This window comes from Giraffa tippelskirchi, chromosome 4 (genome assembly GCF_054371585.1).
Source record: "Giraffa tippelskirchi isolate mGirTip1 chromosome 4, T2T-mGirTip1v1.2.pri, whole genome shotgun sequence".
In the NCBI taxonomy this organism is placed as follows: Eukaryota; Metazoa; Chordata; class Mammalia; order Artiodactyla; family Giraffidae; genus Giraffa; species Giraffa tippelskirchi.
In genome coordinates, this window is record NC_137278.1 from 49817501 (window position 1) to 49843455 (window position 25955).

Consider the following 25955-nt stretch of genomic DNA (forward strand, 5'->3'; position numbering starts at 1 on the left):
TACCTCAAAAACAAGTTCTTACCAGTGGGTCCCCAAGTGCCTCCTTAGAGAACATAGCAATGCAGAAAGTAAGCAAAGATATTACATGTGCAGGTGAAGAATCAACTTCCCAAGGCAGTCTCTCTTGTCCTGATTAAGAGAAAACGTTGGAACCGAGCAGGAAAACACACACTTTCACAGCTGGATCTGGCTCCAGTGATCAAAGGCTCCACTTGGGGGAAATCCTAATCATTTTTTAAAACTAAAGCACAGTGATTTTTCAGAAAAAGCAACTTGATTGGGGTAAACTGAAGCTTATGCCAGGATAAAAGAAGAAAATAAGTGGTATGGTCAAGAAGCATACCAGTATACAACATATAATAATAAAAAAAAAACCTGGAGGATGACTTCAGAGCCTGGGGACCAGTCTGATTACTTTCATTATCATTATGGGGATCACAATTAAATGGACTAGTGTCTACATAAAATATCTGATATTTAGTGTACTTGACATATGAAATTAATATACTAGTTATCAAACCTCCCTCATGGGGTGGTTGTTAGCCTCAGAATTTCGTTTTCAAAAGCAGCAGATTGTACCAAAGTCCTGGTTATTAATGCTCTTACTACACAGACCTTAAGCATAGGTTTAGCATCTCTGTGGGAAAATATTTTAAACAAGCTCTGCTGGTTATTCTCCACTTGTCTAACTACTACAGTCCAGGTCACCCTCCTGCATTCCCTGGGAGGCTTGCATTTCATCACCCTTAGCCTCTGGTTTGAATTCAGTTCAGTTCAGTCGCTCAGTCATGTCCAACTCTTTGCAACCCCATGAATCGCAGCATGCCAGGCCTCCCTGTCCATCACTAACTCTCGGAGTTTATCCAAACCCATGTCCATCGAGTTGGCGATGCCATCCAACCATCTCATCCTCTGTCGTCCCCTTCTCCTGCCCCCAATCCTACCCAGCATTAGGGTCTTTTCCAATGAGTCAACTTTTTGCATGAGGTGGCCAAAGTATTAGAGTTTCAGCTTCAACATCAGTCCTTCCAATGAACACCCAAGACTCTTCTCCTTTAGGATGGACTGGTTGGATCTTCTTGCAGTCCAAGGGACTCTCAAGAGTCTTCTCCAACACCACAGTTCAAAAGCATCAGTTCTTCAGCACTCAGCTTTCTTCACCGTCCAACTCTCACATCCATACATGACTGCTGGAGAAACCATAGCCTTGACTAGACGGACCTTTATTGGCAAAGTAATGCCTCTGCTTTTAAATATGCTATCTAGGTAGGTCATAACCTTCCTTCCAAGGAGTGAGCATCTTTTAATTTCATGGCTGCAATCACCATCAGCAGTGATTTTGGAGCCCAGAAAAAATAAAATCTGACACTGTTTGCACTGTTTCCCCTTCTATTTCCCATGAAGTGATGGGACCAGATGCCATGATCTTAGTTTTCTGAATGTTGAGGTTTAAGCCAACTTTTTCACTCTCTTCTTTCACTTTCATCAGGAGGCTCTTTAGTTCTTCACTTTCTGCCATAAGGGTGGTGTCATCTGCATATCTGAGGTTATTGATATTTCTCCTAGTAATCTTGATTCCAGCTTGTGTTGGAATTAGACTAGATCAATGGAATGCACCAACAGTAGACTGTGAGCCAGGATGAAGAGAGTTTGGAGTACTTACTTCCTCCACTCACTTCCTGCCTTAGTTCTGTGGTTCTGCCCGTAGCTGGCTTTGATGCCTGTCAGGTGGCCCTTCTTTGACAGCAAGCCTATAGGTGATGAAGTTTCCCACACTTCTGTCAATATCCCTTTCATTAAGTTCTCCTGTTTCAATCTTTTTGAGTGTGAATTCTGTTCTTGTTGCAACTATGACTTTTTTTGTTGTTGTTCCAATGGGGGACAAAAAGATCTGGTGATTACATGACTATCCCAGGGAAGTTGAGACAGAGGAATCTGTCAACATCTGCACAGCACCGTGTGTATAAACACTCATAACTTCCCCCTTACAGTCCCATTTCCTACCTCACATGAAGTCTTCAGCATTGATATATTGTCTTTGGGTTAATTTTCAAGGCCTCTGTAAAAAGTGCAGCAAATTATGCTTTTGGTTTGACTTAATTTTGGCTCAGACAGTAAAGTATCAGCCTGCAATGCAGGAAACCTGGGTTTGATCCCTGGGTCAGGAAGATCCCCTGAAGCAGGGAATGGCTACCTATTCCAGTATTCTTGCCTGGAGAATTCCATGGACAGAGGCTCCTGGCAAGCTACAGTCCATGGGGGTGACAAAGAGTCAGACACAACTGAGCGACTAACACACAATTTGTCAAAGGAGGTTCTATAAATCATTAGGAGAAGGAATTATTCATTCATTCATGTGTTCATCCATTGGATCGCTCATGAATTCATTCAAGGAGCTTTTAGTATAGCCTTTCTGCCAGTCTCCTGGCTGGTAGGAAATAAAAAGGTACATTCCATTGGTGCAGTAAAGAGAACTAAATCAAAGTTTCTGTTACCACTAGGCCTAAAGGTGCAAGAAGAGGAATTATAACTTGAGCCTCAGCATCACTGGTCTACAGGATTCCTCTATCAGGAAGAAGCTGTAGTTATAGAAGATTGTTACCACTGCCTGAATAATATACCCAGGAACAGAGAGAGTGAGAGAAACTGTTTCTATCTTTCCCTCTTTCCTCTCTTATATTTCTAGAGTGTGCTTACTTTAGATTAAATTCAATATTAAGCCATAAGGCAAGGTAGTCTGGGTGAATTAGTTTACAGGCATCAGATTCTCAATGGACAAAACTGGGGGAAGGAAGAGTAGCTCTGGGTGTATGACAAATGACAAATAACTCACACAACCTCCAAATGATGTAGAAGAGGAATGTATAAGTCCTGATATAGAAGATCATGATTCTTGCTCACAAGCTCAACATACAAGAGCATGTATTCTAGAGGTAAAACCAGCAGTGGTATTTGATGATGCCGACTCCACTAGTAAGAGTTATCTCCTTGGGAAAGTGTGATTCTTTTCTGTATCAATAAACACATATTTAGACTCAATTGAAAGAGACATTCATAGCAAAATGGTTTTTCCCATGCTTAGTTTGGATAGATAAGACTTTAGGTTTGGACACAGTATGCCTTTTAGTTATATCAGAAGAGTTCATATCTATCCCTTGTCAGTGGAAATAGGCTCTTGTCACTTCCTTGAAATTATCTTTCATGCATAATACAGAAACTGGATGCCCCTCAGTGAACTCTCTTTTTTTCATTGTCTTTTTTTTATTGATTCCTAGTTTGATTCCATTAGAATCATCAAACATAACTGATATGTTTTTTGTTGTTGTTTTGATTGGAGTATAGTGGCCCTACACTGATGTATCAGTTTCTGCTGTATAGCAAAGTGAGTCAGCCATACGTATACATATATCTCCTCTTTTTTAGATTTCTTTCCCATTTAGGCCACCACAGAGCACAGAGTAGAGTTTCCTGTGCTATACAGTAGGTTCTCATCAGTTATCTATTTTATACATGGTAGTGTGAAATTGAAAGTGTTAGCTGCTCAGTTGTGTCCAACTCTGTGAGACCATGGACTATAGTCCACCAGGCTCCTCTGTCCAAGGAATTCTCCTGGCAAGAATACCAGAGTGGGTTGCCATTCTCTTCTCTAAAGGATTTTCCTGACCCAGGGATGGAACCCAGGTCTCCTGCATTGAAAGCAGACTCTATATCATCTGAGCCATGAGGGAAGCTCATATATACATAATAGTGTATATATGTCAATTTAAATATCCCAATTCGTCCCATTATCCCTTCCCTCTTATTAGCCATGCTTATTCTCTATGTCTTTGTTTCAATTTTTGTTTTGTAAATATGATCATCTATACCAATATTTTTTCAGATTCTACATACATGCATTAATACTAATAGATGACATTTGTTTTTCTCTTTCTGATTTACTTTACTCTGTATAACAGTCTGATATATTTTAAAATATTTTAAATTTGTTATAGTTTTTATGAACTAGTGTAAGTATATTATAATGTTCCATGTGTGCATAAAAAGACTGTTTATTGTGCTATTACTGAGTGAAACATAATTGTCAATTAAGAGTTGTTTTGATGGTGTTCAGTTCTTTTATATCCTTGCCTTTCTGAAAACTGCTTACCACAGAGTAAGAAAAGAGTGTTAAAGTCTATAATTGTGGAACTGTCTTTGCCATTTCAGTTTTCCCAATTTTTACTTTACTTTTTTTTTTTTGAAGCTCTGTTTGATAGGTACCCTGTTATCTTCCTTCTTTCACAATGTCCCAATTTTTCTTCTGCTATCAGTTCTCTTCTGTCTGAAGAACTTCTTTGAGCAATATGTATACAACAGGCTTTCTGTCAATAGACTATCTTAGTTCTCTTCATATGAGCATGCTTTGTTTTACCTTTATTCCTGAAGACTGCTTTTACCGAGTAAAGAAATTTGTTTTGAAATTACTTCAACACATTAAAAACATTGAGCCACTTTCTTCTCTGTTCCATGGTTTCTGATGAGAAATTCATTCATTTACATGGCTGTTCCCTTATAGTTAATGTTCCACTTTTCTTTAGCTGTTTTCAAGTTCCTTTTCTTTGTTTTTAGATTTAAGTAGCTTGCTTTCAATTTGTTTGGTTATATGTTCCTTTGCATTTCTGCATTTCAGGTTCATGAAGCTTCTTGAATATGTAAGTATATGTCTTTTCATCCTGTTTAAGAAGCCTTTGGCTATTATTTCTTCATATATTTTTCCGGTACTGTGGTTTTTCTCCTATCTTTCTAGGACTCCAATGGCATAAATGTTAGACTTTTGTTATTTTTCCACAGGTCCTTGAAGACTTGTGTTCATGTTTCCCTCTTTTTTTCTCTCTTTTTCAGGTTAGATGATAACTAGAAATTAATTAGAAATTATCTAGAGGACATCTTGCAATGGAAGTCTCTAAGACCACTCTCAGGCTCAATGGTTCACTGGTAGGACTCCTAAGACTTAGAAGTTTCTCACCATTTTGACTTATTTGTCCAAAAGGGTACAGAGTAATTCAACAAAAAGAAAAGACACATGAGATTAAGTTTGGAGCAAATTAGCAGCAAACCTCAATGATCCCCTCCCAGTGAGGTCACACAGAATGTACTTAATTTTCCCTTGCTCCAAAATATATGTGACAACACATGGGAAGAGTTGCCAGTAAGGGAAACTTTTCTCAGCCTGGCTGTACAGGACTTTTATTGGCTGCTAGTTACCTAAATGTGCAGCACCTTGTGACTGCTCTTGGGTACTCAAGCTTCTGGCTCAAGAGGTGAAGCAGGTGTTCAACATACATCACTTTGGTAACATAAACTATCTGGATAAACAAGTGGACTGTGCTTCAAGGTCTCAGGCATGCACAAAGTACTTCATCAAACAGAACATTCCAGAAGTGCAGTTTTCAGGGGTCAGCTAAGGGCCGGTCATGAAAACAAGACTTTCTTGGAAATGAGCAGGGTTTCCACAGCAAGGCTTGTGGAGTTAACCCTTTTTCACCCACAGATGAAGATGCCATATTTGATTTTCTGATTCTTCTCTCAATGGGAGCAACATTTCTGAAAAATTAAACATAAATAACTAATGTCTCTACCTTCTCGAATTGGAAGGTAGCAAAATCGTGAGGCTAATCATGTTGATTATTGTGTCACCAGCTTCTTCTTTGCATCTTTTCTTCAGCTTCAGGTCTCGCTCCGTCTCTCATTACAAGTTCTCATCAACATCAAGTTCTCTCCTCTTTCTTCATCAAGGCCCATTTTCAAAAGGCTTGCAGTTCGTCACTCACTGACTACAGTGAGAGAAAGTTTCTACTGCGCTTCTCTCATAGAGAGTTTACATCTCAATGTCCAGCTGTTTCTGGCTAACCAAGTGATTTAATCCCTGATAAATGTAGACGAAACCCCTGAAAAGTTATCACATTGCAATGTCACTAATCTCAGCGCTCTGCATCAACTGTCTGATATTTCACTTTTGGGAGTTTATTTTACGATATTCAGTTCAGTTAAGTTCAGTTGCTCAGTCGTGTCTGACTCTTTGCAACCCCATGGACTGCAGCACGCCAGGCCTCCCTGTCCATCACCAACTCCCGGAGTCCACCCAAACCCATGTCCATTGAGTTGGTGATGCCATCCAACCATCACATCCTCTGTCGTCCCCTTCTCCTCCTGCCTTCAATCTTTCCCAGCATCAGGGTCTTTTCCAGTGAGTCAGCACTTCGCATCAGGTGGTCGAGGTATTGGAGTTGCAGCTTCAACATCAGTCCTTTCAATGGACACCCAGGACTGATCTCCTTTAGGATGGACTGGTTGGATCTCCTTGCAGTCCAAGGGACTCTCAAGAGTCGTCTCCAACATCACAGTTCAAAAGCATCAATTCTTCAGCGCTCATCTTTCTTTATAGTCCAACTCTCACATCCATACATGACCACTGGAAAAACCATAGCCTTGACTAGATGGACCTTTGTTGACAAAGTCATGTCTCTGCTTTTTAATATGCTGTCTAGGTTGGTCATAACTTTCCTTCCAAGGAGTAAGCATCTTTTAATTTCATGGCTGCAATCACCCACCATCTGCAGTGATTTTGGAGCCCAGAAAAATAAAGTCAGCCACTGTTTCCACTGTTTCCCCATCTATTTGCCATGAAGTGATGGGACCGGATGCCATGATCTTTGTTTTCTGAATGTTGAGCTTTAAGCCAAGTTTTTCTCTCTCCTCTTTCACTTTCATCAAGAGGTCCTTTAGTTCTTCTTCACTTTCTGCCATAAGGGTGGTGTCATCTGCATATCTGAGGTTATTGATATTTCTCCCTTGGGGTACCATGATATTAATTTAGAAAGGAAGAGAAAAGCCTCAGCTCCTCTTTCTAATTTCCAATTACTTTGCTACTGCTGCTTAGTTACTTCAGTAGTGTCCGTCTCTGTGTGATCCTATGGACTTCAGCCTGCTAGGCTTCTCTGTCCATGGAATTCTCTCAGCAAGAATGCTAGAGTGGGTTGCCATGCCCTCCTCCAGGAAATTTTTCCAACGCAGGGATAAAACCCGAGTATCCTGTATTACAGGCAGTCTTTAGTACTGAACCACCAGGGAAGCCCTCCAATTACTCTACTGCAACCTATATTTGGTTTTTCCCACCTCAACTACACACTGCAAAGTAACCAGAGTTAACTTCATAAAACACAAAATAATCATGCCAGCATTGCTTAAAGGTTTCCAGTAACTTTGCGTTGTGTTTAAAATCCAAAAGCGTACAACACCTTCAAAACTGTAGGTGATCTCACCCTTAGGTTTAATTCTCACCTTCTTTCCCAGCTGCTGGCCCTCTTGTTTGATATGTTCCAGGCTGCTGGGACACATTTCTTGCTGTTCCTAACACATTGATCACTTACCTGCCTTTAGGCCTTTTGTAATCACTGCTCCCTCTGCTTGGAATGCTCCTTGCTTTTCTTGGCACAGCTAGTTTCTTCTTTTTTTTTTTTCAGGTGGAGACTAAAATGTTACTGCATAAAAGAAGATTTGCCTAAAAGCCTTCATTTATTTTCTATCCTAGCACCTGGGTTTTTTCTAGTAATTTTTTTTTTTTTTTACTTTCCTGTAATTTTATGTAATTTTTAATTTTCCACACACTTACCTATGTATCTTGTGTTCACTGATATCCTTCCTCTTTCCTGTGCTATTGCATTTATCATCAGAACCCTACTTGTTCATTCACTTATAACCTCAGCCCCTCAATATTATAGTTACTGACCTTGTCCCTGGATCACAGTTATGAAAAGCACCATTTTGTTCTGCAATAATTATTGCATTATTCTGGGTTTTAAAAATTCTATTAATTTATTAACACTATTCATTGAATCTAATACGCATTAAACTCAGTGCAAGGTTCTTGGGATGGATTTTTAAGCAAATCAGACAAATTCTGGCTTTTGTGAAAATTTTATTCTCAGAAAAAAAAAAAGATAAAATTACCTGAATTATTAATCAATTCCAATTTTGATAATTGCTTCAAAAAGTTCAGAGTCCTAAGATTGCATAGAAACCTTCCCTAGTACTAAAGGATGAGAAGGACATAAGTAGGAAATGGGGAGAGAATTCTAGAGCAGATGGTGAGAAAGCTCTGAAACAGGGAAATGCACAGTGTGTTCAGAGTAATGAAGAGGGTAGGGAACAACAGCATAAGTGGCAAGGGGAAGAATATTGCAAAATGAACTGGAAATAAAGCAAATCTTACATACTGAAATCTTGCCAAGGCTGCCCCGAAGAATTGGAATACATAAAAAAAGCAAGCGTTGGTCATAAAAGAAGTGACAAAACTTTTGTTCTCAAAAAAAATGATTGCGTTTTTCTTTTTCTGCCTTAGACTTCATCAAGTGAGGATTAAAATATCTGAAGTATCTGCATCTTGCTCAATGCCTGACACATGATGTGCTGTGTGATATGTTGCTTTCTTCATGTCCAACTTTTCGCAGTCCTACAGACTGTAGCCCACCAGGCTTCTCCATCTATGGGGATTCTCCAGGTAAGAATACTGGAGTGGTTTGCCATGCCCTCCTCCAGAGGATCTTCCTGACCCAGGGATCGAACCAAGTCTCTTACATCTCCTGCCTTGGCAGGTGGGTTCTTCACCACTGGTGCCACCTGGGAAGCCCTGACACATGGCAGGTGCACAAATATGTCTGTTTAATAAATGTCTAAACAGTTCAAGAATAAAATATGGCTTCCCATTGAGACTGCAAGACTTTTGAAGAGAGGAAATTGTGGAGGCTTTTTGTTATATTTAACTTCCCTCCTCTTAGCTTTCAACAGAATATATGAGCAGCATACTTCAGTCACTCAATCGTGTCTGACTCTTTGCAACTTCATGGACTGCAGCATGCCAGGTTTCCCAGTTCATCACCAACTCTCGGAGCTTACTCAAACTCATATCCATCAAGTTGGTGATGCCATCCAACCATCTCATCCTCTGTCGTCCTCTCCTCCTGCCTTCAATCTTTCCCAGCATCAAGGTCTTTTCCAATGAGCCAGTTCTTGGCATCAAGTGGCCAAAGTATTGGAGTTTCAGCATCAGTCCTTGCAATGAATATTCAGGATTTATTTCCTTTAGGATTGACTGGTTGGATCCCCTTGCAGTCCTTGCAGTCCAAATGACTCTCAAGAGTCTTCTGGAACAGCATAGTTCAAAAGCAACAATTCTTTGGTGCTCAGCTTTATTTATGGTTCAACTCTTACATCCATACATGACTACTGGGAAAACCACAGCTTTGATGAGACAGACATTTATTCTCAAAGTAATGTCTCTCCTTTTTAGTATGCTAAGTTTCTCATAGCTTTTCTTCCAAGCAGTAAGCGTCCTTTACTTTCATGACTGCAGTCACCATCTGCAGTGATTTTGTAGCCCCCCAAAATAAAGTCTGTCACTCTTTCCATTGTTTCCCCATCTATTTGCCATGAAGTGATGGGACCAGATGTCATGATCTTAGTTTTCTGAATGTTGAGTTTTAAGCCAACTTTTTCATTCTCCTCTTTCACTTTCAAGAGGCTCTTTAGTTAAGCATGCTTGAGTGATTAGTGTCCCAGTCCTGTTCAACTCCTTCCCACAGCATGGATTGTAGCCTACCAGGCTCCTCAGTTTATGGAATTTTCCAGGCAAGAATACTGGAGTGCCTTGCCATTTCCTTCTCCAGGGGTTCTTCCAGACTTAGAGATCGAACCAGCATGTCCTGCATTGGCAGGCAGATTCTTTACCACTGAGCTACCTGGGAATCTCTTAATTGGTAAGAGGACCCGCCAAAAGAAAAGAAAATACTCCTTCACTGCCAACAGGCACACAAGTGCATGATTTCTCTGCAAAAGAAAAAAGAGAAGAATAAGAATGTTTTAGTGAATCTGTCTATGCCTTTAGCCTGGTTTTGTTGATTCCTAACTTCATTTCCTATAATCATTGGAAATGTACATTTGCTTAAGTGTGTGTGCAATGGCATATGATGCCTGGATGAAAATTGGCAGTCTGGTCATTTCCACTCCAATCGATATTCTCTTCCACTCAATTAGCACAAGTTCTATGGTTTTAAGGCCTACTTATTTGTTCTGCCGTTTCACTATGAAACTAAAGTGTTGCACTTTCAAACTGCATCATAATCACTTTATTAGTAGCTGAAATAATTTGTAAAATTTTGATGGAATGAGCTTGCCAAAATCCCTAGTGTGAGACTAATGAAATGAGACATTCCAATCCCTCTATGACTTAAAAACTATGATGTCCTTTGTTTCAGGGAATCAAATCTTCTTTAACCAGAGACAACAATTAACTGAATGTTATAAGAAGTCAGACTTTTTTTTTGTCTCTTAGATTCAATTTTGCTTTTCATGTTGCTGTGTCATTTGGTTTTTTTTTTTTTCCTCTCTGTTCTCTTTTTCCAATACTTTTTTTTTTTCATTCTTATGAAATAGAATATATCTCAGGATGTGTATTTTTTACTGAATAAAGGGCAACCAACTGTTCTGAAGGGGCCTCAATTCTCTGGATTTATTGTGGTAGTAGAATCATAACGTATAGAAAAGTGACATTAGTTTAACCTTTGAAGTCCTACCAGAAAAACTTACCTGAAAGTTTTCACTTCACTGAGATTGTCTTGGAGTGGAATAAAATCTTCCTTTTTATCTCCTGATGTTAATCTCTACATGGTGATCCGGTGCCTTAGCTCTACACCAAGATCATTCATGTGGATCTGTACTGGCTTCCCTGCAATCTGGGGTTTTCAATCAGACAGTGATTCTCCTTCTGTCTTGTGGAGCTAGTTGTTCTTGTAGTCACCAACGCTGATAGCAAGAGAGGTTCTCACCTTAATTGTAATCTTTGCAAGGGAAGGCCTCTCATATATATATATATATTCCTCTGTTTCAAAGAAATTGGTGCCATCATCCTCCTAGATTGGGACAGAAAAAAAATGACAGCATATATTTATGCACACTCCCTCATTTTTCTATACCAGGAATCAACTTACTTCTAAGATTGAGGGTAAGTGAATTATCCCTTCTACTGGAAACATTCTCAGGAGAATTGGAGCTGAGGTTTTCCTGGCAGTGTCCACTGGGTACTTTTACAGAACCCTTTGGAGTTCTCCTATTATTTATACAAGAGAACTTACTGTTTAACTAAGAAGCTAAATCTTTCACTCCCCTGGTGACTCAGTGGTAAAGAATCTGCCTGCAATGCAGGAGACTCTGAGTTGATCCCTGGGTCAGGAAGATCCCTGAAGAAGGAAATGGCTACCCACTCTAGTATTCTTGTCTGGAGAATTCCATGGAGAGAGGAGCCTGGTGGTCTACAGTCCATGGGGTCACAAAGAGTCCAACACAACTGACTGACTTTCACTTCACTAAACCTCTAAAGGGATCTTCTGGCATGCCAGAGGTAAATGGACCACATATAGATAACAGCTTTGACTTCTATAGGGTTTTCATGGTAAAAGTCTCATGACCTTTCTGTTAAAAGGCAAAAAAAAACACACAAAAAAACATAATTCTATCTGATTATATATGCAATTCTAAGACAAAAATTATACTAGTTGTTTTTATTATATTTATTTTTGACATTAAATTATTGCTTGCATGGTTAGTACCGAAGCCCTTTCCCACAAGGGGGGAAAATCACCTTTTAAGATTGTGCAAAGAATCTAATTCTCTTGCAGTTTAAGTGCTTAGAGAATATCAACCATACAAAAAGCTAAACAAGAAAAGAATGATGTCTATAGCTAAAATGAAATTGTTCACTTACATGAACAGAATGAATTTACCAGGTTTTCAAATATACTGTTCCCTCTTTTGAAAGGAGATGAGAAGAGCAGATATGTGGTTTTGTCTGTAAATTTTTGTTTAATTTTTCTCCATATAACCATTTTCATTCAGATTTTTCTACTAGTCTCACATACCTTTTAATAGTATTAATAGATAGCATGGTCAAATGCAAGGAGGGCCCAAAGGATTACTTTGGCAAACCTGCTGATTTGACATATTAAAACAAGCTAGTAAGTAAGTAGAAGTATTTACAGTAAAACAGTTTTGGCCCAATTTATGGACTTCTTTACACCCACTTTGTCTCTTTCCACAAACTAATAACACAGGACATAAACTAGAAGAAGAAAATAAAGGGAAAGCAAACAAAGTATAGGGAATATATCTTGGTTTCATTTGTGTCAAAACAGCAAAAACTGGAAAAATATATTCAGCTAAGGTGTAATTTGGATTTTATTTATAAAGGCTACCATCTCCTGCCTAATGTTCATTAGCTTTGTCCTTGTTGCCTAGTTACAGATTGATAATTTTTGTCTCTCTTGTTATTGATGGTTTTAATGGAGAGAGCGCAACTGAGGGTCTGATGAAAACACTTTAAATCTTTATTCAAAGACGCTGTTAACATTTTTTTTGTATATGTCTGGTACTGTTGATTATAGTGATCTGGGAAAGAAGAGATATTTTTAAAAAATTGGTGAGAAGCAGCTCAGAGGTGGTCTGTTTGTTCTGTTGTTAAGGACATTGTTAAAAGGAATTTATTTTATAAACAGGATTTGCTTTGTAAAAATGGTATTGAACAGGTTACTATACTCCCCTAAATGTACCAAAGATATTTAAGGTGGGGTGTTTATATGATTGAATGGTTCCTTATGAGAGGAATACCAAGAACCACCTGCAGGAGAGTAAGGGAGCCCAGGAAAACTACTGTGCCACATGGATCGGTCTCAGGTTTTATGGTAATGGGGTTAACTTTCTGGATTGCCTCTGGCCAGTTATCTTGTTTGTGCCTGTATATGGTCCTACTCAGGGTCCTTCCTGGTGACTCACACACCTCTTAGACAAGATGGTTTCTAGCATGAGGGGTTCTGCTGCTGCTGCTGCTAAGTCGCTTCAGTCGTGTCCGACTCTGTGAGACCCCATAGATGGCAGCCCACCAGGCTTCCCCATCCCTGGGATTCTCCAGGCAAGAACACTGGAGTGGGTTGCCATTTCCTTCTCCAATGCATGAAAGTGAAAAGTGAAAGTGAAGTCGCTCAGTCGTGTCCGACTCCTAGCAACCCCATGAACTGCAGCCTACCAGGCTCCTCCGTCCATGGGATTTTCCAGGCAAGAGTACCGGAGTGGGTTGCCAGAGGTTGTTAAAACATATTATAAGATGGAATCTCTTCCCTCCTTTTGGCCCCTCCCAAATTCTCCTATTAAGTTTTCAGCAGCAACTCTGTTTCCCAGTAAAGAAACTCCTGTTGTGAGACTACTCATGCAAACAGTTATTACTGTGTTTGGCCAGTGTGAGCAGTTTTGGTCACCAGTTCCCTAACATAATTTATTACAGTGAAGATCGGTGCCCAAACTGAAGACTGATTTAGTAAGTATCTGAAAAGACCTTAAAATCTGAGCTTTAACAGGAATCATCAGATTAGTGGCCCATGAATCATATCACGAGAAACAGAGCTTCCGAATCAATGTTTCCCAAACTTTTCTATCAAAGAAGATTGTGTGTATATATATAATGGAATATTCAGTTCAGTTCAGTTCAGTTGTTCAGTCGTTTCTGACTCTTTGTGATCCCATGAATCGCAGCATGCCAGGGCTCCCTGTCCATTGCCAACTCCTGAGTCCACCCAAATCCATGTCCATCAAGTCGGTGATGCCATTTAGACATCTCATCCTCTGCCATCCTCTTTTCCGCCTGCCCCCAATCCTTCCCAGCATCAGGGTCTTTTCCAATGAATCAACTCTTCACATCAGGTGGCCAAAGTATTGGAGTTTCAGCCTCAACATTAGTCCTTCCAATGAACACCCAGGACTGATCTCCTTTAGGATGGACTGGTTGGATCTCCTTGCAGTCCAAGGGACTCTCAAGAGTCTTCTACAACACCACAGTTCAAAAGCATCAATTCTTCGGGGCTCAGCTTTCTTCACCGTCCAACTCTCACATCCATACATGACCACTGGAAAAAACATACCCTTGACTAGATGGATCTTTATTGGCAGAGTAATGTCTTTGCTTTTAAATATGCTGTCTAGGTTGGTCATAACTTTCCTTCCAAGGAGTAAAGTGCCTTTTAATTTCATGGCTGAAATCACCATCAGCAGTGATTTTGGAGCCCAAAAAATAAAGTCTCACACTGTTTCCCTGTCTATTTCCCATGAAGTGATGAGACCAGATGCCATGATCTTAGTTTTCTGAATGTCGAGCTTTAAGCCAACTCTTCCACTCTCCTCTTTCACTTTCCTCAAGAGGGTCTTCAGTTCCTCTTCACTTTCTGCCGTAAGGGTGGTGTCATCTGCTATCTGAGCTTATTGATATTTCTTCTGGCAATCTTGATTCCAGCTTGTGCTTCTTCCAGCCCAGTGTTTCTCATGATGTACTCTGCATAGAAGTTAAATAAGCAGGGTAACAATATATAGCCTTGAGATGCTCCTTTTCCTATTTGGAACCAGTCTGTTGTTCCATGTCCAGTTCTAACTGTTGCTTCCTGACCTGAATACAGGTTTCTCAAGAGACAGATCAGGTGGTCTGGTATTCTCATCTCTTTTAGAATTTTCCACAGTTTATTGTGATCCACACAGTCAAAGGCTTTGGCATAGTCAATAAAGCAGAAATAGTTGTTTTTCTGGAACTCTCTTGCTTTTTCTATGATCCAGCAGATGTTGGCAATTTGATCTCTGGTTCCTCTGCCCTTTCTAAAACCAGCTTGAATATCTGAAAGTTCATGGTTCACGTATTGCTGAAGCCTGCCTTGGAGAATTTTGAGCATTGCTTTAAGAGCGTGTGAGATGAGTGCAATTGTGTGGTAGTTTGAGCATTCTTTGGCATTACCTTTCTTTGGGATTGGAACGAAAACTGACCTTTGCCAGTCCTGTGGCCACTGCTGAGCTTTCCAAATCTACTGGCATATTGAGTGCAGCACTTTCACAGCATCATCTTTCAGGATTTGAAATAGCTCAACTGGAATTACATCACCTCCACTAGCTTTGTTTGCAGTGATGCTTTCTAAGGCCCATTTGACTTCACATTCCAGGATGTCTGGCTCTAGGTGAGTGATCACACCATCATGATTATCTGAGTCATGAAGCTCTTTTTTGTACAGTTCTTCTGTGTATTCTTGCCACCTCTTCTTAATATCTTCTGCTTCTGTTAGGTCCATACCATTTCTGTCCTTTATCGAACCCATCTTTTTGCGAATGGAAAATTGCTCAACCATAAAAAGGAATGGCATTGTGTCATTTGCAGACATGTGGATGGATCTAGAGACTGTAATACAGAGTGAAACAGGTCAGAAAGAGAAAAACAAATATCATACATTAATGTACATATGTGAAATATAGAAAAAAGGTGCAGAACAAGCTATTTTCAAAGCAGAAATAGACACACAGACATAGAGAACAAATATATGGACAGCAATGAGGGGAAAGAGAGTGGAATTAATTGGCAGAATGAGGTTGACATATATACACTATTATGTATAAAATAGATGACAATTGAGAATATACTGTTTAGCACAGGGAACTCTACTCAAGGCTCTTTGGTGACATAATTGAAAAGGAAATCCAAAGTATGCATGTATGGGCATAGTTGATTTACTTTGCTGTACATAACATTGTAGAAACACAACATTGTAAAGCAACTCTACTTCAAAAAATTAAAAGAAAAAAAAAAATCTCTATGGGTGGGTGATCCAAATACCCAACAAAGTTTGAGAAACTGCTCTAACTCAGTAGTTTTTTACCCTGGATGAACATTAGAATCTTCTGGGAAACTTGCAAAACTGTTCATTTCCCATGCCCTCACTGAGAGCAGTTATATAAGAACCTCTGAGTGTGGGACTTTAGGAAAGCAATTTTCAAACTTTGATGAACATTGGAATCATTCCAGGATTTAAAAAAAAAAAAAATGCTGAGCCTCAGCTCCCATTCCTTTTCTGATGTAATCATTATGGTGTATGAACTTCTGCTTTCAGGACATTTTGGCATGAAAATAGGTTTGGATGCCATTACATTCCCCTTCATGAATCACAGCCTTGTTGTGATGAAGGAGATGGAAAAATGAAGCTATGAGCCATGCCGTGCACAGTCACCCAAGATGCACGGGTCATAGTAAAGATTTTGACAAAATGTGGTTCATTGGAGGAGGAAAGGCAAACTCCCTCCAGTATTCTTGCCTGGAGAACCCCATGAGCAGTATGAAAAGGCAAAAAGACATGACACTGGAAAATGAGCCCCGTCCCAGGGCCCCAGGCAGAAGTGTCAAATATGTTACCGGGGAAGAGCAGAAGAAAATTACTAATAGCTTTAGAAACTAGGAAGTGGCAGGGCAAAAGCCGAACTGACCCTCAGTGGTGGATGTGCCTAGGGGTGAAAGTAAAATCTGATGCTGTAAGAACAATGTTGCATGGGAACATGGAATGTTAAGTCCATGAATCAAGGTAAATTTGATGTGGTCAAGAAGTAGATGGAAAGCCAAAACATTGTTAAAGTGTTAATCATTTCTGTGCAGTTCAATTCAGTCGCTCAGTCGTGTCCAACCCTTTGCGACCCCATGAACCGCATCATGCCAGGCCTCCCAGTCCATCACCAACTCCCAGAGTTTACCCAAATTCATGTCCATTGAGCTGGTGATGCCATCCAGCTATCTCATCCTCTGTCGTTCGCTTCTCCTCCCACCCCCAACCCCTCCCAGAATCAGGGTCTTTTTCAGTGAGTCACCTCGTTGCATCAGTTGGCCAAAGTATTGGAATTTCAGCTTTAACATCAGTCCTTCCAATGAACACCCAGGACTGATCTCCTTTAGGACGGACTGGTTGGATCTCCTTGCAGTCCAAGGGACTCTCAAGAGTCTTCTACAACACCACAGTTCAAAAGCATCAATTCTTCGGGGCTCAGCTTTCTTCACCATCCAACTCTCACATCCATACATGACCACTGGAAAAAACATACCCTTGACTAGATGGATCTTTGTTGGCAGAGTAATGTCTTTGCTTTTAAATATGCTGTCTAGGTTGGTCATAACTTTCCTTCCAAGGAGTAAAGTGCCTTTTAATTTCATGGCTGAAATCACCATCAGCAGTGATTTTGGAGCCCAAAAAATAAAGTCTCACACTGTTTCCCTGTCTATTTCCCATGAAGTGATGAGACCAGATGCCATGATCTTAGTTTTCTGAATGTCGAGCTTTAAGCCAACTCTTCCACTCTCCTCTTTCACTTTCCTCAAGAGGGTCTTCAGTTCCTCTTCACTTTCTGCCGTAAGGGTGGTGTCATCTGCTATCTGAGCTTATTGATATTTCTTCTGGCAATCTTGATTCCAGCTTGTGCTTCTTCCAGCCCAGTGTTTCTCATGATGTACTCTGCATAGAAGTTAAATAAGCAGGGTAACAATATATAGCCTTGAGATGCTCCTTTTCCTATTTGGAACCAGTCTGTTGTTCCATGTCCAGTTCTAACTGTTGCTTCCTGACCTGAATACAGGTTTCTCAAGAGACAGAACAGGTGGTCTGGTATTCCCATCTCTTTCAGAATTTTCCACAGTTTACTGTGATCCACACAGTCAAAGGCTTTGGCATAGTCAATAAAGCAGAAATAGTTGTTTTTCTGGAACTCTCTTGCTTTTTCAATAATCCAGCAGATGTTGGCAATTTGATCTCTGGTTCCTCTGCCTTTTCTAAAACCAGCTTGAACATCTGGAAGTTCATGGTTCATGTATTGCTGAAGCTTGCCTTGGAGAATTTTGAGCATTGCTTTAAGAGCGTGTGAGATGAGTGCAATTGTGTGGTAGTTTGAGCATTCTTTGGCATTGCCTTTCTTTGGAATTGGAATGAAAACTGACCTTTTTCGGTCCTGTGGCCACTGCTGAGCTTTCCAAATCTACTGGCATATTGAGTGCAGCACTTTCACAGCATCATCTTTCAGGATTTGAAATAGCTCAACTGGAATTACATCACCTCCACTAGCTTTGTTTGTAGTGATGCTTTCTAAGGCCCACTTGACTTCACATTCCAGGATGTCTGGCTCTAGGTGAGTGATCATGCCATCGTGATTATATGGGTCGTGAAGATCTTTTTTGTACAGTTCTTCTGTGTATTCTTGCCACCTCTTCTTAATATCTTCTGCTTCTGTTAGGTCCATATCATTTCTGTCCTTTATAGAGCCCATCTTTGCATGAAATGTTCCGTTGGTATCTCTAATTTTCTTGAAGAGATCTCTAGTCTTTTCCATTCTATTGTTTTCCTCTATTTCTTTGCATTGATCGCTGAGGAAGGCTTTCTTATCTCTCCTTGCTATTCTTTGGAACTCTGCATCCAAATGGGAATATCTTTCCTTTTCTCCTTTGCTTTTCACTTCTTTTCTTTTCACAGCTATTTGTAAGGCCTCCTTAGACAGCCATTTTGCTTTTTTGCATTTCTTTTTCTCGGGGATGGTCTTGATCCCTGTCTCCTGTACGGTGTCATGAACCTCCATCCGTAGTACATCAGGCACTCTGTCCATGTTTCCATGGACATGAATTTGGAGCAAACTCTGGAAGATAGTGGCAGACAGAGGAGTTTAATGTGTTGCAGTTCATCAGGTTGCAAAGAGTCGGACAGGACTTATTGACCTAACACAGCAACAAGAATAAGAACTGCACTAGAATGCCTCAGAAGCTTTTCAAATGTTTCTAATGGGCCAAAGAGTTTGAAAACTGCTGTGAGCAAACCCCAAATCCAAGCCTAAGTGATTAGTTTAATTTGTTCTTTCTAATCATGAAAGTAAAGTCAATGATCCCTTTGAATTCTATGAAGTACTAATAGCTGAAGATGCCTGAATGAAGTTTGGAACACTAAATGGGAGAAGACTTCATGTTTCGCCTCTATTGAGGAAGACTTGATTTTCACAGAATCTGTTGTTATTTACAAAAGAGTCCTATATAGTGTTTGAGTAACCAGTAGTGCTCAAGTTGCACCCCATACAATTACATATAATTGGGGATGATTACTGGGCATTGGTAATTTCTAAATTTTCCCAAGTGATTCCGATTTGCAGTTAAGTTCAGTAAACACTGCTTAGGATTTTTAGCTTTACTATTAATAGCTTTTTACCATTTGCCAAAATTATACATCACAAATTCTTTGAGATTATGTATTCTTTAATTTTTAAGAGTATCTTACGCTCTTTCAACACTTTTTTTTTCTTTTTACATTGGAGTATAGTTGCTTTAAAATATTCTGTTAGTTTCTGTTGTACAGTGAAGTGAATCATCTGATGTTTACACATATATCCTCTCCTTCTTGAATCTCCCTCCCACCCCATCCCCCATTCCACCCTTTTAGGTCATCACAGAGCACCAAGCTGAGCTCTCTGCTATACAGCAGGTTCCCAGTAGTTGTTTATTTTACACATGGTAGTGTATATATCTCAATCCTAATCTCCCAATTAATTCCACTTCCTGACATACCCTTTTGTCCATGTCTGTTGCCTGTTCTCTGCTTCTGCATCTCTATTCCTTCCCTACAAATACGTTTGTCTATACCATTTTTCTAGATTCCACATATATGCATTAATATGCAATATTTGGTTTTTTTTTTTATTTCTGACTTACAGATGCTTCTTAATTAATTGATTAACTCAAGACACTGAGACAATTGAATCATTTGCCTTTATATAATTCAGGATGTTTATAAAGACTGAGGTCGATACATTCCTTCAGGAGCAAGGGATCAAGGTATGGATTTATTTATCTAGTCAACACTTTATACTTAGTATACATTTTGTGTGTTTATGTATACATATGTGTATATATATGTGTGTGTATATATATGTATACATATGTGTATATATACTTATGTTTACATTCATATGCATATAAACACACACACACCCTGCAACTTACTGTGTTCTACATTATAGGAGCCAGAAGAAGGAATAATAGAACACTTTCCTGAAAACAGGTTTACAGTTAAAACAAGATGAAAATCATCTCTTCAATGAGCTCTTCCAATAATTCCATTATGCTCTTCTAATAAATTAATAAAATATATCAAGCTTTGTAAGTTAAAAAAAAAAACTTGCCAGAGTGATACATTTTTGAGATCTCTTCTTTCATCTTAACCATTAATCAAACGAAGACTGAAAGCTTATCTTTCTATTAGGCAGGAAGAAAATTATGTGGTGGGGCTTCCCACATGACTCATGGGTAAAGAATCTGCCTGCCAATGCAGGAGTTTGGGTTCAAATCCTGGGTCAAGAAGATTCCCTGGAGAAGGAAATGGCAATCCACTCCAGAAATCTTGCCTGAGAAATTCCATGGACAGAGGAGCCTGTCCAAAGAGTCGGGCACAACCTGATGACTGAACAACAACAATAACAACAAATTATGTGGTGCTAGAACTTGCAGTAATATAACTCTTGAAGGGGAGCTCACTCTTCCTTCACTGAAGGCAAGTTTTTTAGTGTAAGTCCTTGATTACTTACTTCAAGTTTAAGTACTTGACCACTTCAAGTGTAAGTTCTCAATCACTATGAGATTTGCAGTTTTGTTGTTTTTTCCTATTTTGTTTCTTTGGACTAGGTGTAGCACTAGTAGTTCAGAAGCTCAGTTTCTGCCATTCTAGATCTCTGTCTAATTTTCTATATCAAGTTCCCCATTTGTAAAGTAAATGGTTTGAACTCAGTAGTCCTTTGCTATTTGCTTCCTTTTTTTTTTTTTGGCCGTGCTGGGTCTTCATTGCTTTTGCGTGGTCTTTCTCTAGTTGGAGTAAATGGGGGTTACTTTCATTGTGGTGCATGGGTTTCTCATTGTGGTGGCTTCTCTCATTGAGGAGCACAGGCTCTAGGCACGTCGGCTCTGTATTTGCGGCTCATGGTCTCTAGAGCATGGGCTCAGTAGTTGTGCTGCAAGGGCTTAGTTGCTCTGAGGCTTAAGGAATTGCCCTGGTCCAGGGATCAAACCAGTGTCCCCTGCATGGACAAACAGATTCTTATCCACTGTACCACCAGGGAAATCCTGAAATCTTATTTTTAACAAAATATCACTAAAAGTTTTAAGATATGAAATGTTTCAAAGAGGAGTTTCTCTGACTGAGAATAGTAGGCTACCCACAGCTTTTCTTATCCAGCTGCCTCTGGGGTGTCTTCCAGAATGCCTGGTTTCAGAAAAACACAATTTGAAAAGCATAAAACTAGATTTTTCCTTAACCACTTTCAGCTCCAGCATTTCTGGTTAATTTTTGTTGGTCAATATGAGTGATTATAGACCTATAAAGAAATATCAAATAAAGGATTTATATAGACCCCTCTGAGGTACAATATGCAGGGAGCAAATACTAAGAAATATCCACCCTATATAAAGATTACAATGCAGATCTTGTGTGGAGATATGAATTTTTCTGTATTTTCCAGAAACAGAAACAATCCTTTGTGCACCAAAAGAAATTACTCCCTTTCAAATATTAAATGACATCTATAGAAATGCCAGTTACCATTAATATGGAGAGAGAAAGTTGGAAATTTTGCAGAGTTTTATTCTCCACTTTTTTGCAAGTCATTTATACATACATCTTACTTTTAAAGAAAGCCCCAAACGTCCTTACAAGAGCTATTCTTTCTGCGGCTGTTGTAGAGATATAACAGGCTGGAATACAGGGTTGATTGAAGACTGGGATTTAGTGCTAGGAGATTTGTTTGTGCTTTGTGGCTTTGTGGAAGGATGTACTATTTCTCTGAACATTGTCCAGCAAGCTGCAGCACACTGCATTTTAATGAACTGTTTGGTGAAGAATAAATAACATACTGGGACTTCCATTAGGGCCCAATGCAAAAACACCTTGTGATGAGATTCCCAATCATAACATATCTGAACATATACATAAACAAGTAGATTAAGTCTGAAAGTTCCTTGTGGAATGAGCTGACAGCCTCCTGTGGAAGAGGCAGAAGAGCTGAGGCTAGGTTCCCATTGTTTACTGCTGATAGTAAGAATTAATAATGGATACTCTGAGCATATATTATTCATAAGACCTGATCCTGAACCACACAAATCTATTGAGGTCACCATAGCTATCTTTTATTTAAAATCTGGAGCCAAACCACTAGCAAAGAAAGAGGAACAAAGTTAACTGGACACTAGAAAAGATATAACTATAAAAACCTCTTTTTTGTGATAGAATTTTTCTAAGCCAGAAGTATTAACAATTTTTCTTTCCATGGGCAGAAGTGGGAGAATATAAATTGTCTCTGGTTTAGGAAGATGATGACTAGATCAATAAGTGACTAAATGTTAGACGTATGATATCATCAGATTATATAAATTTCTAAATAAATTGTTACCTAACTTTCAGACCTTCTTTACTGGAAATACCAGTAAGTAATTTTACTTCAAAGAGAGAAAAAAAATGCTCCCCTGCCAAAATGCCTGGTTCATGTGCTCCCTGATGTGGAAGATCTTTTAGCATGAGTGGGGGCAGGGGGAGTTCAAGTTAATTCTTTTCCCTACTCCTTTTTCCTTCTTTCCAAACATAAATATAGCTTTCCTCAGTGCTTCCTTTGTATTTTATTTATATCCTTTATCTATCACTCCTGGAGAAGGAAGTGGCAACTCACTCCAGTATTCTTGCCTGGAGAATTTCATGGACAGAGGAATCTGGCAGGCTACAGTCCACGGGGTTGCAAAGAATCAAAAATGACTGGAGTGACTAACACTTATTTATCTATCATGAGAGTGCTGCAGACTTGAAAGCAGGTCCATACTTTTTGTTTGTCTAGGTATCCTACAAACATAGCTTTCTGTGTAATAAATCCATGTTGAATAAATGCAAAAATAATGAAGAAATGAAAATATGAACAAAGTGCTTGTCATGTATGAGTAAACATAGAACATTCTTATAAATACGACTCTAATAAAATTTATTGTGAAAGAAAGTCCTCATTCTCACATATCATAAAATCTCAGAATTTTAAATGCCTCTGAGAGAAACAACTCATTATGTATGTACCTTTTTTTTAGGTCATTGGGTATGACTTGGGTGAGACACATTTTAGGCTTTTGTATATAGGGCATTGCTTATGTGATATAATAAGATAATTTTGTGAATATCCTGTATATGTAAACATTGTAGAAATAATATTTTCTTGATTTTCATGGAAGATATAGAGGTTTAGAAAATATGTGCCTTGTCCAAGGTCATTTAGATAACAGTTGCTGTAACCAGAATTAGAACTCAGTTCTACTGATTTCCAAAGATATTCTTATCTATCTGTAAACATTATTAAATGATGGTTAATACTCTTATGTTATAAATAAGACAACTGATCAGAGAAAAGGCCAATACATTGTATAATACATGAAATAATGAGGTTAAAACTATTTCACATATTTCACCTTTGTTTGTTGTAGTCTATCTTACACTTTCTTACTATCACTTAATAAGAGTCCAGTGGCTTTCAAAATGGTAAAAATCAATGGTAGGGGAAGTTATAAATTCATATACCTTCCTTCCTCACATCACATACCCATTGATAACTAGATAATAACAGGCATTAGTTTATTCAACGTGCTTGGATAATAGTGTCTTAAAAGTTATGTGTAAACTAAGATAAATGTGTGCTTTACTTGGTCTTGCATGCTAAGGCACTTCAGTCACGGCTGACTCTTTGCAACCCCATGGACTATAGCCTGCCAGGCTCCTCTTTCCGTGGGATTCTTCAGGCAAGAATAATGGAGTGGGTTGCCATGCCCTCCTCCAGGGAATTTTCCTGATCCAGGGATTGAGCCCACATCTCTGACATCTCCTGCACTGGTAGCTGGGTCCTGTACTACTAGCTCCACCTGGGAAGCCCTTACTTGGCCTTAGGTAAGGGGTATTCAGCTGATTCTGCACATGCACTGTCACTCTCTAGTTGATCCAATTTCTTAAACAATTTTTTCAGGGCCAACTCTGGATAGAGATCCATGGGTTGTGTTGTTGTCATTGTTTGTTTGTTTGTTTTGTTTAAAGTTCTTTCCCAGATCAAACACAAATTCCCCATCTAGGCATTTCAACTCTTATGAGTCACACTGTAGTGTGTCATTGCTGCAAACTTTATTGGTGATATGAGAAGACAGATGCCATATTATGAGTGATTGAGTGCACGGGAACCCAAGACAGGGTAAGAAGAGCTACGATAATAAGACTGGTAAAGCTGAGGATATGATGTGTCATTTTCCCAAGTTGCTATGTATGAGGACTTAAATATTTGGTGGTGGACCTGGCCTAGCGGTGTGCACATTCAGTGAACATGGGTAGACAGGAATGAAGGGCAAAGCCATGTATTTGAATTCTACCATATTCTCAAGAAATTCAGAGGCAGCCCTAGAATGCAGAGAAAAAGATAAATATGGCTTAACATGCATGCGTGCGTGATAAGTCGTGTCTGTCTCTTTGCGACACTATGGCCTGTGTCCCACCACGCTCCTCCGCTCACAGGATTCTCCAGGCAGGAATATTGGAGGGAGATACCATGCCCATCTGCAGGGGATCTTCCTGACCCAGGGATCGAATCCACGGCTTCTCCATTGCAGGCAGATTCTTTACCGCTGAGCCACTGGGGAATATAAGGAAGAATATTATAACAGATCTGCTCAATGATGGGATATATTTCTGTGTGAAATATTGAGCTCTCATTCATAGAAAATATTACAGCAAGTGTTGGATGACTATGTCTCTGTAACATGTGATATCACAGAGATGGTACTCAAGTATTCCTGCACAAGTGATGATCTAAGCTGAATGATCTCTATGACCCCTTTCCACTCTCAGAGATGAGCTACAGCCAAGATTACATGGAGAGGTGCTTGAGAGCGATAGCTTTAGATTCCATGCGACATCTAGAGTAGTTTCACTGTGGACTAGTCATTATTCAATAAATCGGGATTTCAAGTAAAGAGAAAATATGGCACTAGAGGATAAAGCAATGGTATTTTAAAAATTCCAGCTATGCTTTCCAAATCAGGACTATATTTTTCAGTGTAACACTGGGTTTGCTACAAGAAGTTGTTAAATTTTTGTCAACATCATCAACATGTCCCATCTTTTGATTGGTCACTATAAGGAATTTTTAAAGTGTATGGTCCATTTCCTTGTTGAAATTTTTTTTAAAAAAGGTAAAAACATTATTGATTAAAATTACGCTTTCTTTTGGCTTAATTATAAAGACCTATGGGCATCCCTGGTGACTCACTGGTGAAGAAGCTGCCTGACATGCAGAAGATGCAGGAGTCCCAGTTGGTTCCGTGAGTCAAGAAGCTCCCCTGGAGGAGGGCATGGCAACCCACTCCAGTATTCTTGCCTAGAGGATCCCGTGGACAGAGGAGCTTGGTGGGCTATTGTCCACCCATGGGGTCACAATCGGCCATAACTGAAGTGACAGAGCATGCATGAAGACCTACAATTTGAATGTGGAGAAATTACTCCTGAAAAAATGCTCTTAGGTTTATACATTTATTCCATTTATATCTTATTTGTTGGTATAAAGAATATATCACTTATTGCAATTTTATTTTTGGAAAAATTTAGCACTCTTGGGCCTTCCCTGGTGATCCAGTGGTTGAGACTCTGCACTTTCATAGCAAGGGGAAAGGATTTGATCCCTGTTCAGGGACTTACGATCCCATATGCTACACAGCATGGCCAAAAAAAATTTTTTTTGCACTTTCAATGTATTGCAGGAATAGGAAAGTAATTGCTTTACTTACAACATTATTAAATAATACAATTATTCAAAAATCACTCCTTTTAAAATTTATTTTATGCATTTTATTCTGTTTTAGGTTCTATGGTATAAACCTTAAGTATGAAAAAGCATCAGAAAACTTACAGTCTAGATGTGACAACAAAAATAAACAGACCAATTCAATTGTGTCTAACTCTTTGCAACTTTGTGTACTGTAGCCCACCAGGCTCCTCTAAAGA